The 12,136-nt window shown below is 47.6% G+C and overlaps 17 non-coding genes across 17 annotated transcripts; 5 read left to right on the plus strand and 12 right to left on the minus strand.

Moving 5' to 3' along the window:
- Nucleotides 1-800: 800 nt before the first annotated feature.
- LOC148738854 (U1 spliceosomal RNA) lies at nt 801-964 on the minus strand. The gene has a single exon (XR_015997793.1). It is a non-coding gene; the product is annotated as a U1 spliceosomal RNA (small nuclear RNA).
- Nucleotides 965-1,175: 211 nt separating this feature from the next.
- On the minus strand, nt 1,176-1,367 carry LOC148738855 (U2 spliceosomal RNA). The gene has a single exon (XR_015997595.1). It is a non-coding gene; the product is annotated as a U2 spliceosomal RNA (small nuclear RNA).
- Nucleotides 1,368-1,840: 473 nt separating this feature from the next.
- On the plus strand, nt 1,841-1,959 carry LOC148738856 (5S ribosomal RNA). The gene has a single exon (XR_015998097.1). It is a non-coding gene; the product is annotated as a 5S ribosomal RNA (ribosomal RNA).
- Nucleotides 1,960-2,924: 965 nt separating this feature from the next.
- On the minus strand, nt 2,925-3,088 carry LOC148738857 (U1 spliceosomal RNA). The gene has a single exon (XR_015997794.1). It is a non-coding gene; the product is annotated as a U1 spliceosomal RNA (small nuclear RNA).
- Nucleotides 3,089-3,299: 211 nt separating this feature from the next.
- On the minus strand, nt 3,300-3,491 carry LOC148738858 (U2 spliceosomal RNA). The gene has a single exon (XR_015997596.1). It is a non-coding gene; the product is annotated as a U2 spliceosomal RNA (small nuclear RNA).
- A 473-nt stretch (nt 3,492-3,964) lies between these two features.
- LOC148738859 (5S ribosomal RNA) lies at nt 3,965-4,083 on the plus strand. The gene has a single exon (XR_015998098.1). It is a non-coding gene; the product is annotated as a 5S ribosomal RNA (ribosomal RNA).
- A 965-nt stretch (nt 4,084-5,048) lies between these two features.
- LOC148738860 (U1 spliceosomal RNA) lies at nt 5,049-5,212 on the minus strand. The gene has a single exon (XR_015997795.1). It is a non-coding gene; the product is annotated as a U1 spliceosomal RNA (small nuclear RNA).
- Nucleotides 5,213-5,423: 211 nt separating this feature from the next.
- LOC148738861 (U2 spliceosomal RNA) lies at nt 5,424-5,615 on the minus strand. Its single transcript, XR_015997597.1, has one exon. It is a non-coding gene; the product is annotated as a U2 spliceosomal RNA (small nuclear RNA).
- Nucleotides 5,616-6,088: 473 nt separating this feature from the next.
- LOC148738862 (5S ribosomal RNA) lies at nt 6,089-6,207 on the plus strand. Its single transcript, XR_015998099.1, has one exon. It is a non-coding gene; the product is annotated as a 5S ribosomal RNA (ribosomal RNA).
- A 965-nt stretch (nt 6,208-7,172) lies between these two features.
- LOC148738863 (U1 spliceosomal RNA) lies at nt 7,173-7,336 on the minus strand. Its single transcript, XR_015997796.1, has one exon. It is a non-coding gene; the product is annotated as a U1 spliceosomal RNA (small nuclear RNA).
- A 211-nt stretch (nt 7,337-7,547) lies between these two features.
- LOC148738864 (U2 spliceosomal RNA) lies at nt 7,548-7,739 on the minus strand. The gene has a single exon (XR_015997598.1). It is a non-coding gene; the product is annotated as a U2 spliceosomal RNA (small nuclear RNA).
- A 473-nt stretch (nt 7,740-8,212) lies between these two features.
- On the plus strand, nt 8,213-8,331 carry LOC148738865 (5S ribosomal RNA). The gene has a single exon (XR_015998100.1). It is a non-coding gene; the product is annotated as a 5S ribosomal RNA (ribosomal RNA).
- Nucleotides 8,332-9,296: 965 nt separating this feature from the next.
- On the minus strand, nt 9,297-9,460 carry LOC148738866 (U1 spliceosomal RNA). The gene has a single exon (XR_015997797.1). It is a non-coding gene; the product is annotated as a U1 spliceosomal RNA (small nuclear RNA).
- A 211-nt stretch (nt 9,461-9,671) lies between these two features.
- Nucleotides 9,672-9,863, minus strand: LOC148738867 (U2 spliceosomal RNA). Its single transcript, XR_015997599.1, has one exon. It is a non-coding gene; the product is annotated as a U2 spliceosomal RNA (small nuclear RNA).
- Nucleotides 9,864-10,336: 473 nt separating this feature from the next.
- Nucleotides 10,337-10,455, plus strand: LOC148738868 (5S ribosomal RNA). The gene has a single exon (XR_015998101.1). It is a non-coding gene; the product is annotated as a 5S ribosomal RNA (ribosomal RNA).
- Nucleotides 10,456-11,420: 965 nt separating this feature from the next.
- LOC148738869 (U1 spliceosomal RNA) lies at nt 11,421-11,584 on the minus strand. The gene has a single exon (XR_015997798.1). It is a non-coding gene; the product is annotated as a U1 spliceosomal RNA (small nuclear RNA).
- A 211-nt stretch (nt 11,585-11,795) lies between these two features.
- On the minus strand, nt 11,796-11,987 carry LOC148738870 (U2 spliceosomal RNA). The gene has a single exon (XR_015997600.1). It is a non-coding gene; the product is annotated as a U2 spliceosomal RNA (small nuclear RNA).
- Between the last annotated feature and the right edge of the window lie 149 nt (nt 11,988-12,136).

Raw genomic sequence — 12,136 nt, forward strand, 5'->3', positions numbered from 1 at the left:
AACGAAGGAGCGAGGGCGCGCGCTCGAGATCTCAACACATTGTTGTTGTGACAAATTCCACATTTGTACGTGACATCGAATCATTCGCACGCTCCCACGAATCACAAATAGGAAAACACGCACACTTTTACAGCACTTTCAAGGCCTCAAGACATGTCAAAACATTCCCACGATTAATACAGGCGGATGGATTCAAACTGACTGAAACGAAGCGAAGCGGCAAAAGGTTCCACATTTTTACTTACTCGCCTGCCTCTTTGTTTGCTCGCTCGCTCGCTGGAACGAACGTTCCCTCCTCTCGCTCGCTCGCAATAAGAAATACATGACAACAAAACCTCGCCTGCCACAGGTATGGTTGACAATGTACTCACGTTTCTAAAACAAATGCTTTTCTTGCCCATGTATCGATCGTTCTTTGCTTAGTCCATCCCTCGGTGAGTTAGTCAGTCACTCCTCCGCTTGGTTTCCTCTCCTTTTCTTTCGCAAACAAACGAACAAAATAATGCAGAAAGCACACACATCTATCTAGAACAGCTCTACTCACATCCTCACAAAAACTCACCTTCATTTACAATCACTTCTATTCCTCCAAATCTCTCTGCCAACACGCAGGCCACTTCTGTCTGTCTCTCTGTCTGTCTCTCTTTCTTTCCATGGCGTTTTGCTTTCTTTTTCCCTTGCTGCTCTTCTTCTCTCTTCATTCCAGTTCCAGTTCACCCTGTTTAACGGTCAACTCCAAAATCAAGATCAATTCATTAGTCAGTCAGGGGTTAAGGGCAAGATATTTTACATCAGCTTTTCGGGGACGAGCGCGAACGCAGGTCCCCACTACCAGAAATTATACGCTCGAGTTACCCACATTTGGGGTAATCGCAAGGGTCAACCCAGTCCAAGTGCAATGAAAGGGCCTCGCCTTGAGAGGACTGCCTCCTTGATCACAGTACCTCCCGCGTCAGGTAAGTATGCCTTTCAGGCATACGCTTGCCGTGGTAAAACTCTCCCTCACCTATGTCCTTGTGGTACTGCTTTGCACGCTTCAAATCAGCCAGTGTCAGTTGCCGCCTTGGCCCGTCATGTCTTTTTCCGCCTTCCCTTTGGAGCTGCAGGGCTCCTGTGCACAGAAGAGAATGCTATAGTCATTATTTTTCCTTCCATTAAATGTGTCTTCCCCAAAAGGGAAGTGGGCCACACTCGGAGGTAGTGCTATACCGAGGCAACCCGTGGCTGGGACGAGGCAAGCCTCTTTTCCACAGCCCAGTTCCAAAAATCAGTTTAATATATGAGCTACTCAATGAGCAGCGTATCAGATATTAAGCTGATAAGAACAGATACTACACTTGATCTTAGCCAAAAGGCCGAGAAGCGATACCCACCAATACCCTCAATCAAGGGGGTGGTAGAGGGATCCTTCCCACAGTATATGGTGGGTAGTAGCAGGTAGCCCCCAGAAGCCCTTGCGAGTCCCAAAAACGGACCCAGTGGCTCATCGGTTGGTAATCTTCTCATTGTAACTTTAAGACGCCAGCCACATACACTTAACTAACAAGATGGTGTTCTTTAGAATATTTACCAAACTTGATTTATCTCTATACTCCCCCCCCCACCCCACCCCACCCCCAGTGAGATATATTGCCTCAAATCGACGCTTCTCAAGGTGTGCGCAGGCTCTAGGAGATGACGTTTGGGTTAGGGTCTAGGCTACCAAATTTAGGGTTAGGGTAACGATCTTGGGGTTAGGGTTAGGGTAACGATGTTAGGGTTTAGGGTTAGAGTAACGAAATTAGGGCTAGTACAGATCAAACATAACCGATAACCAGCCAAATTTCAGCTGTTTTCCCTTGTCTACGACCATACCACAGGGAAAGCACCGGTTCTCGTCCGATCACCGAAGTTAAGCCCTGTCGGGCGGGGTTAGTACTTGGATGGGTGACCGCCTGGGAATACCCCGTGTTGTAGGCTTCATTTTTTCCTTTGCTTACTCTCTCAACGTTTTATCCGGGTAAACCGCTTCCGATACTCACGGCGTCCCGTAGACGAGTGAGGAGTAAAAGAAAAACTAACATAACAGGCAGGAGAGAAATAAGCTTGTGGCCAAAATCATTTCCCAATGCAAGAGAGCGAGCAAACGAAGGAGCGAGGGCGCGCGCTCGAGATCTCAACACATTGTTGTTGTGACAAATTCCACATTTGTACGTGACATCGAATCATTCGCACGCTCCCACGAATCACAAATAGGAAAACACGCACACTTTTACAGCACTTTCAAGGCCTCAAGACATGTCAAAACATTCCCACGATTAATACAGGCGGATGGATTCAAACTGACTGAAACGAAGCGAAGCGGCAAAAGGTTCCACATTTTTACTTACTCGCCTGCCTCTTTGTTTGCTCGCTCGCTCGCTGGAACGAACGTTCCCTCCTCTCGCTCGCTCGCAATAAGAAATACATGACAACAAAACCTCGCCTGCCACAGGTATGGTTGACAATGTACTCACGTTTCTAAAACAAATGCTTTTCTTGCCCATGTATCGATCGTTCTTTGCTTAGTCCATCCCTCGGTGAGTTAGTCAGTCACTCCTCCGCTTGGTTTCCTCTCCTTTTCTTTCGCAAACAAACGAACAAAATAATGCAGAAAGCACACACATCTATCTAGAACAGCTCTACTCACATCCTCACAAAAACTCACCTTCATTTACAATCACTTCTATTCCTCCAAATCTCTCTGCCAACACGCAGGCCACTTCTGTCTGTCTCTCTGTCTGTCTCTCTTTCTTTCCATGGCGTTTTGCTTTCTTTTTCCCTTGCTGCTCTTCTTCTCTCTTCATTCCAGTTCCAGTTCACCCTGTTTAACGGTCAACTCCAAAATCAAGATCAATTCATTAGTCAGTCAGGGGTTAAGGGCAAGATATTTTACATCAGCTTTTCGGGGACGAGCGCGAACGCAGGTCCCCACTACCAGAAATTATACGCTCGAGTTACCCACATTTGGGGTAATCGCAAGGGTCAACCCAGTCCAAGTGCAATGAAAGGGCCTCGCCTTGAGAGGACTGCCTCCTTGATCACAGTACCTCCCGCGTCAGGTAAGTATGCCTTTCAGGCATACGCTTGCCGTGGTAAAACTCTCCCTCACCTATGTCCTTGTGGTACTGCTTTGCACGCTTCAAATCAGCCAGTGTCAGTTGCCGCCTTGGCCCGTCATGTCTTTTTCCGCCTTCCCTTTGGAGCTGCAGGGCTCCTGTGCACAGAAGAGAATGCTATAGTCATTATTTTTCCTTCCATTAAATGTGTCTTCCCCAAAAGGGAAGTGGGCCACACTCGGAGGTAGTGCTATACCGAGGCAACCCGTGGCTGGGACGAGGCAAGCCTCTTTTCCACAGCCCAGTTCCAAAAATCAGTTTAATATATGAGCTACTCAATGAGCAGCGTATCAGATATTAAGCTGATAAGAACAGATACTACACTTGATCTTAGCCAAAAGGCCGAGAAGCGATACCCACCAATACCCTCAATCAAGGGGGTGGTAGAGGGATCCTTCCCACAGTATATGGTGGGTAGTAGCAGGTAGCCCCCAGAAGCCCTTGCGAGTCCCAAAAACGGACCCAGTGGCTCATCGGTTGGTAATCTTCTCATTGTAACTTTAAGACGCCAGCCACATACACTTAACTAACAAGATGGTGTTCTTTAGAATATTTACCAAACTTGATTTATCTCTATACTCCCCCCCCCACCCCACCCCACCCCCAGTGAGATATATTGCCTCAAATCGACGCTTCTCAAGGTGTGCGCAGGCTCTAGGAGATGACGTTTGGGTTAGGGTCTAGGCTACCAAATTTAGGGTTAGGGTAACGATCTTGGGGTTAGGGTTAGGGTAACGATGTTAGGGTTTAGGGTTAGAGTAACGAAATTAGGGCTAGTACAGATCAAACATAACCGATAACCAGCCAAATTTCAGCTGTTTTCCCTTGTCTACGACCATACCACAGGGAAAGCACCGGTTCTCGTCCGATCACCGAAGTTAAGCCCTGTCGGGCGGGGTTAGTACTTGGATGGGTGACCGCCTGGGAATACCCCGTGTTGTAGGCTTCATTTTTTCCTTTGCTTACTCTCTCAACGTTTTATCCGGGTAAACCGCTTCCGATACTCACGGCGTCCCGTAGACGAGTGAGGAGTAAAAGAAAAACTAACATAACAGGCAGGAGAGAAATAAGCTTGTGGCCAAAATCATTTCCCAATGCAAGAGAGCGAGCAAACGAAGGAGCGAGGGCGCGCGCTCGAGATCTCAACACATTGTTGTTGTGACAAATTCCACATTTGTACGTGACATCGAATCATTCGCACGCTCCCACGAATCACAAATAGGAAAACACGCACACTTTTACAGCACTTTCAAGGCCTCAAGACATGTCAAAACATTCCCACGATTAATACAGGCGGATGGATTCAAACTGACTGAAACGAAGCGAAGCGGCAAAAGGTTCCACATTTTTACTTACTCGCCTGCCTCTTTGTTTGCTCGCTCGCTCGCTGGAACGAACGTTCCCTCCTCTCGCTCGCTCGCAATAAGAAATACATGACAACAAAACCTCGCCTGCCACAGGTATGGTTGACAATGTACTCACGTTTCTAAAACAAATGCTTTTCTTGCCCATGTATCGATCGTTCTTTGCTTAGTCCATCCCTCGGTGAGTTAGTCAGTCACTCCTCCGCTTGGTTTCCTCTCCTTTTCTTTCGCAAACAAACGAACAAAATAATGCAGAAAGCACACACATCTATCTAGAACAGCTCTACTCACATCCTCACAAAAACTCACCTTCATTTACAATCACTTCTATTCCTCCAAATCTCTCTGCCAACACGCAGGCCACTTCTGTCTGTCTCTCTGTCTGTCTCTCTTTCTTTCCATGGCGTTTTGCTTTCTTTTTCCCTTGCTGCTCTTCTTCTCTCTTCATTCCAGTTCCAGTTCACCCTGTTTAACGGTCAACTCCAAAATCAAGATCAATTCATTAGTCAGTCAGGGGTTAAGGGCAAGATATTTTACATCAGCTTTTCGGGGACGAGCGCGAACGCAGGTCCCCACTACCAGAAATTATACGCTCGAGTTACCCACATTTGGGGTAATCGCAAGGGTCAACCCAGTCCAAGTGCAATGAAAGGGCCTCGCCTTGAGAGGACTGCCTCCTTGATCACAGTACCTCCCGCGTCAGGTAAGTATGCCTTTCAGGCATACGCTTGCCGTGGTAAAACTCTCCCTCACCTATGTCCTTGTGGTACTGCTTTGCACGCTTCAAATCAGCCAGTGTCAGTTGCCGCCTTGGCCCGTCATGTCTTTTTCCGCCTTCCCTTTGGAGCTGCAGGGCTCCTGTGCACAGAAGAGAATGCTATAGTCATTATTTTTCCTTCCATTAAATGTGTCTTCCCCAAAAGGGAAGTGGGCCACACTCGGAGGTAGTGCTATACCGAGGCAACCCGTGGCTGGGACGAGGCAAGCCTCTTTTCCACAGCCCAGTTCCAAAAATCAGTTTAATATATGAGCTACTCAATGAGCAGCGTATCAGATATTAAGCTGATAAGAACAGATACTACACTTGATCTTAGCCAAAAGGCCGAGAAGCGATACCCACCAATACCCTCAATCAAGGGGGTGGTAGAGGGATCCTTCCCACAGTATATGGTGGGTAGTAGCAGGTAGCCCCCAGAAGCCCTTGCGAGTCCCAAAAACGGACCCAGTGGCTCATCGGTTGGTAATCTTCTCATTGTAACTTTAAGACGCCAGCCACATACACTTAACTAACAAGATGGTGTTCTTTAGAATATTTACCAAACTTGATTTATCTCTATACTCCCCCCCCCACCCCACCCCACCCCCAGTGAGATATATTGCCTCAAATCGACGCTTCTCAAGGTGTGCGCAGGCTCTAGGAGATGACGTTTGGGTTAGGGTCTAGGCTACCAAATTTAGGGTTAGGGTAACGATCTTGGGGTTAGGGTTAGGGTAACGATGTTAGGGTTTAGGGTTAGAGTAACGAAATTAGGGCTAGTACAGATCAAACATAACCGATAACCAGCCAAATTTCAGCTGTTTTCCCTTGTCTACGACCATACCACAGGGAAAGCACCGGTTCTCGTCCGATCACCGAAGTTAAGCCCTGTCGGGCGGGGTTAGTACTTGGATGGGTGACCGCCTGGGAATACCCCGTGTTGTAGGCTTCATTTTTTCCTTTGCTTACTCTCTCAACGTTTTATCCGGGTAAACCGCTTCCGATACTCACGGCGTCCCGTAGACGAGTGAGGAGTAAAAGAAAAACTAACATAACAGGCAGGAGAGAAATAAGCTTGTGGCCAAAATCATTTCCCAATGCAAGAGAGCGAGCAAACGAAGGAGCGAGGGCGCGCGCTCGAGATCTCAACACATTGTTGTTGTGACAAATTCCACATTTGTACGTGACATCGAATCATTCGCACGCTCCCACGAATCACAAATAGGAAAACACGCACACTTTTACAGCACTTTCAAGGCCTCAAGACATGTCAAAACATTCCCACGATTAATACAGGCGGATGGATTCAAACTGACTGAAACGAAGCGAAGCGGCAAAAGGTTCCACATTTTTACTTACTCGCCTGCCTCTTTGTTTGCTCGCTCGCTCGCTGGAACGAACGTTCCCTCCTCTCGCTCGCTCGCAATAAGAAATACATGACAACAAAACCTCGCCTGCCACAGGTATGGTTGACAATGTACTCACGTTTCTAAAACAAATGCTTTTCTTGCCCATGTATCGATCGTTCTTTGCTTAGTCCATCCCTCGGTGAGTTAGTCAGTCACTCCTCCGCTTGGTTTCCTCTCCTTTTCTTTCGCAAACAAACGAACAAAATAATGCAGAAAGCACACACATCTATCTAGAACAGCTCTACTCACATCCTCACAAAAACTCACCTTCATTTACAATCACTTCTATTCCTCCAAATCTCTCTGCCAACACGCAGGCCACTTCTGTCTGTCTCTCTGTCTGTCTCTCTTTCTTTCCATGGCGTTTTGCTTTCTTTTTCCCTTGCTGCTCTTCTTCTCTCTTCATTCCAGTTCCAGTTCACCCTGTTTAACGGTCAACTCCAAAATCAAGATCAATTCATTAGTCAGTCAGGGGTTAAGGGCAAGATATTTTACATCAGCTTTTCGGGGACGAGCGCGAACGCAGGTCCCCACTACCAGAAATTATACGCTCGAGTTACCCACATTTGGGGTAATCGCAAGGGTCAACCCAGTCCAAGTGCAATGAAAGGGCCTCGCCTTGAGAGGACTGCCTCCTTGATCACAGTACCTCCCGCGTCAGGTAAGTATGCCTTTCAGGCATACGCTTGCCGTGGTAAAACTCTCCCTCACCTATGTCCTTGTGGTACTGCTTTGCACGCTTCAAATCAGCCAGTGTCAGTTGCCGCCTTGGCCCGTCATGTCTTTTTCCGCCTTCCCTTTGGAGCTGCAGGGCTCCTGTGCACAGAAGAGAATGCTATAGTCATTATTTTTCCTTCCATTAAATGTGTCTTCCCCAAAAGGGAAGTGGGCCACACTCGGAGGTAGTGCTATACCGAGGCAACCCGTGGCTGGGACGAGGCAAGCCTCTTTTCCACAGCCCAGTTCCAAAAATCAGTTTAATATATGAGCTACTCAATGAGCAGCGTATCAGATATTAAGCTGATAAGAACAGATACTACACTTGATCTTAGCCAAAAGGCCGAGAAGCGATACCCACCAATACCCTCAATCAAGGGGGTGGTAGAGGGATCCTTCCCACAGTATATGGTGGGTAGTAGCAGGTAGCCCCCAGAAGCCCTTGCGAGTCCCAAAAACGGACCCAGTGGCTCATCGGTTGGTAATCTTCTCATTGTAACTTTAAGACGCCAGCCACATACACTTAACTAACAAGATGGTGTTCTTTAGAATATTTACCAAACTTGATTTATCTCTATACTCCCCCCCCCACCCCACCCCACCCCCAGTGAGATATATTGCCTCAAATCGACGCTTCTCAAGGTGTGCGCAGGCTCTAGGAGATGACGTTTGGGTTAGGGTCTAGGCTACCAAATTTAGGGTTAGGGTAACGATCTTGGGGTTAGGGTTAGGGTAACGATGTTAGGGTTTAGGGTTAGAGTAACGAAATTAGGGCTAGTACAGATCAAACATAACCGATAACCAGCCAAATTTCAGCTGTTTTCCCTTGTCTACGACCATACCACAGGGAAAGCACCGGTTCTCGTCCGATCACCGAAGTTAAGCCCTGTCGGGCGGGGTTAGTACTTGGATGGGTGACCGCCTGGGAATACCCCGTGTTGTAGGCTTCATTTTTTCCTTTGCTTACTCTCTCAACGTTTTATCCGGGTAAACCGCTTCCGATACTCACGGCGTCCCGTAGACGAGTGAGGAGTAAAAGAAAAACTAACATAACAGGCAGGAGAGAAATAAGCTTGTGGCCAAAATCATTTCCCAATGCAAGAGAGCGAGCAAACGAAGGAGCGAGGGCGCGCGCTCGAGATCTCAACACATTGTTGTTGTGACAAATTCCACATTTGTACGTGACATCGAATCATTCGCACGCTCCCACGAATCACAAATAGGAAAACACGCACACTTTTACAGCACTTTCAAGGCCTCAAGACATGTCAAAACATTCCCACGATTAATACAGGCGGATGGATTCAAACTGACTGAAACGAAGCGAAGCGGCAAAAGGTTCCACATTTTTACTTACTCGCCTGCCTCTTTGTTTGCTCGCTCGCTCGCTGGAACGAACGTTCCCTCCTCTCGCTCGCTCGCAATAAGAAATACATGACAACAAAACCTCGCCTGCCACAGGTATGGTTGACAATGTACTCACGTTTCTAAAACAAATGCTTTTCTTGCCCATGTATCGATCGTTCTTTGCTTAGTCCATCCCTCGGTGAGTTAGTCAGTCACTCCTCCGCTTGGTTTCCTCTCCTTTTCTTTCGCAAACAAACGAACAAAATAATGCAGAAAGCACACACATCTATCTAGAACAGCTCTACTCACATCCTCACAAAAACTCACCTTCATTTACAATCACTTCTATTCCTCCAAATCTCTCTGCCAACACGCAGGCCACTTCTGTCTGTCTCTCTGTCTGTCTCTCTTTCTTTCCATGGCGTTTTGCTTTCTTTTTCCCTTGCTGCTCTTCTTCTCTCTTCATTCCAGTTCCAGTTCACCCTGTTTAACGGTCAACTCCAAAATCAAGATCAATTCATTAGTCAGTCAGGGGTTAAGGGCAAGATATTTTACATCAGCTTTTCGGGGACGAGCGCGAACGCAGGTCCCCACTACCAGAAATTATACGCTCGAGTTACCCACATTTGGGGTAATCGCAAGGGTCAACCCAGTCCAAGTGCAATGAAAGGGCCTCGCCTTGAGAGGACTGCCTCCTTGATCACAGTACCTCCCGCGTCAGGTAAGTATGCCTTTCAGGCATACGCTTGCCGTGGTAAAACTCTCCCTCACCTATGTCCTTGTGGTACTGCTTTGCACGCTTCAAATCAGCCAGTGTCAGTTGCCGCCTTGGCCCGTCATGTCTTTTTCCGCCTTCCCTTTGGAGCTGCAGGGCTCCTGTGCACAGAAGAGAATGCTATAGTCATTATTTTTCCTTCCATTAAATGTGTCTTCCCCAAAAGGGAAGTGGGCCACACTCGGAGGTAGTGCTATACCGAGGCAACCCGTGGCTGGGACGAGGCAAGCCTCTTTTCCACAGCCCAGTTCCAAAAATCAGTTTAATATATGAGCTACTCAATGAGCAGCGTATCAGATATTAAGCTGATAAGAACAGATACTACACTTGATCTTAGCCAAAAGGCCGAGAAGCGATACCCACCAATACCCTCAATCAAGGGGGTGGTAGAGGGATCCTTCCCACAGTATATGGTGGGTAGTAGCAGGTAGCCCCCAGAAGCCCTTGCGAGTCCCAAAAACGGACCCAGTGGCTCATCGGTTGGTAATCTTCTCATTGTAACTTTAAGACGCCAGCCACATACACTTAACTAACAAGATGGTGTTCTTTAGAATATTTACCAAACTTGATTTATCTCTATACTCCCCCCCCCACCCCACCCCACCCCCAGTGAGATATATTGCCTCAAATCGACGCTTCTCAAGGTGTGCGCAGGCTCTAGGAGATGACGTTTGGGTTAGGGTCTAGGCTACCAAATTTAGGGTTAGGGTAACGATCTTGGGGTTAGGGTTAGGGTAACGATGTTAGGGTTTAGGGTTAGAGTAACGAAATTAGGGCTAGTACAGATCAAACATAACCGATAACCAGCCAAATTTCAGCTGTTTTCCCTTGTCTACGACCATACCACAGGGAAAGCACCGGTTCTCGTCCGATCACCGAAGTTAAGCCCTGTCGGGCGGGGTTAGTACTTGGATGGGTGACCGCCTGGGAATACCCCGTGTTGTAGGCTTCATTTTTTCCTTTGCTTACTCTCTCAACGTTTTATCCGGGTAAACCGCTTCCGATACTCACGGCGTCCCGTAGACGAGTGAGGAGTAAAAGAAAAACTAACATAACAGGCAGGAGAGAAATAAGCTTGTGGCCAAAATCATTTCCCAATGCAAGAGAGCGAGCAAACGAAGGAGCGAGGGCGCGCGCTCGAGATCTCAACACATTGTTGTTGTGACAAATTCCACATTTGTACGTGACATCGAATCATTCGCACGCTCCCACGAATCACAAATAGGAAAACACGCACACTTTTACAGCACTTTCAAGGCCTCAAGACATGTCAAAACATTCCCACGATTAATACAGGCGGATGGATTCAAACTGACTGAAACGAAGCGAAGCGGCAAAAGGTTCCACATTTTTACTTACTCGCCTGCCTCTTTGTTTGCTCGCTCGCTCGCTGGAACGAACGTTCCCTCCTCTCGCTCGCTCGCAATAAGAAATACATGACAACAAAACCTCGCCTGCCACAGGTATGGTTGACAATGTACTCACGTTTCTAAAACAAATGCTTTTCTTGCCCATGTATCGATCGTTCTTTGCTTAGTCCATCCCTCGGTGAGTTAGTCAGTCACTCCTCCGCTTGGTTTCCTCTCCTTTTCTTTCGCAAACAAACGAACAAAATAATGCAGAAAGCACACACATCTATCTAGAACAGCTCTACTCACATCCTCACAAAAACTCACCTTCATTTACAATCACTTCTATTCCTCCAAATCTCTCTGCCAACACGCAGGCCACTTCTGTCTGTCTCTCTGTCTGTCTCTCTTTCTTTCCATGGCGTTTTGCTTTCTTTTTCCCTTGCTGCTCTTCTTCTCTCTTCATTCCAGTTCCAGTTCACCCTGTTTAACGGTCAACTCCAAAATCAAGATCAATTCATTAGTCAGTCAGGGGTTAAGGGCAAGATATTTTACATCAGCTTTTCGGGGACGAGCGCGAACGCAGGTCCCCACTACCAGAAATTATACGCTCGAGTTACCCACATTTGGGGTAATCGCAAGGGTCAACCCAGTCCAAGTGCAATGAAAGGGCCTCGCCTTGAGAGGACTGCCTCCTTGATCACAGTACCTCCCGCGTCAGGTAAGTATGCCTTTCAGGCATACGCTTGCCGTGGTAAAACTCTCCCTCACCTATGTCCTTGTGGTACTGCTTTGCACGCTTCAAATCAGCCAGTGTCAGTTGCCGCCTTGGCCCGTCATGTCTTTTTCCGCCTTCCCTTTGGAGCTGCAGGGCTCCTGTGCACAGAAGAGAATGCTATAGTCATTATTTTTCCTTCCATTAAATGTGTCTTCCCCAAAAGGGAAGTGGGCCACACTCGGAGGTAGTGCTATACCGAGGCAACCCGTGGCTGGGACGAGGCAAGCCTCTTTTCCACAGCCCAGTTCCAAAAATCAGTTTAATATATGAGCTACTCAATGAGCAGCGTATCAGATATTAAGCTGATAAGAACAGATACTACACTTGATCTTAGCCAAAAGGCCGAGAAGCGATACCCACCAATACCCTCAATCAAGGGGGTGGTAGAGGGATCCTTCCCACAGTATATGGTGGGTAGTAGCAGGTAGCCCCCAGAAGCCCTTGCGAGTCCCAAAAACGGACCCAGTGGCTCATCGGTTGGTAATCTTCTCATTGTAACTTTA

Source organism: Stylophora pistillata, chromosome 2 (assembly GCF_964205215.1).
Source record: "Stylophora pistillata chromosome 2, jaStyPist1.2, whole genome shotgun sequence".
NCBI lineage: Eukaryota > Metazoa > Cnidaria > Anthozoa > Scleractinia > Pocilloporidae > Stylophora > Stylophora pistillata.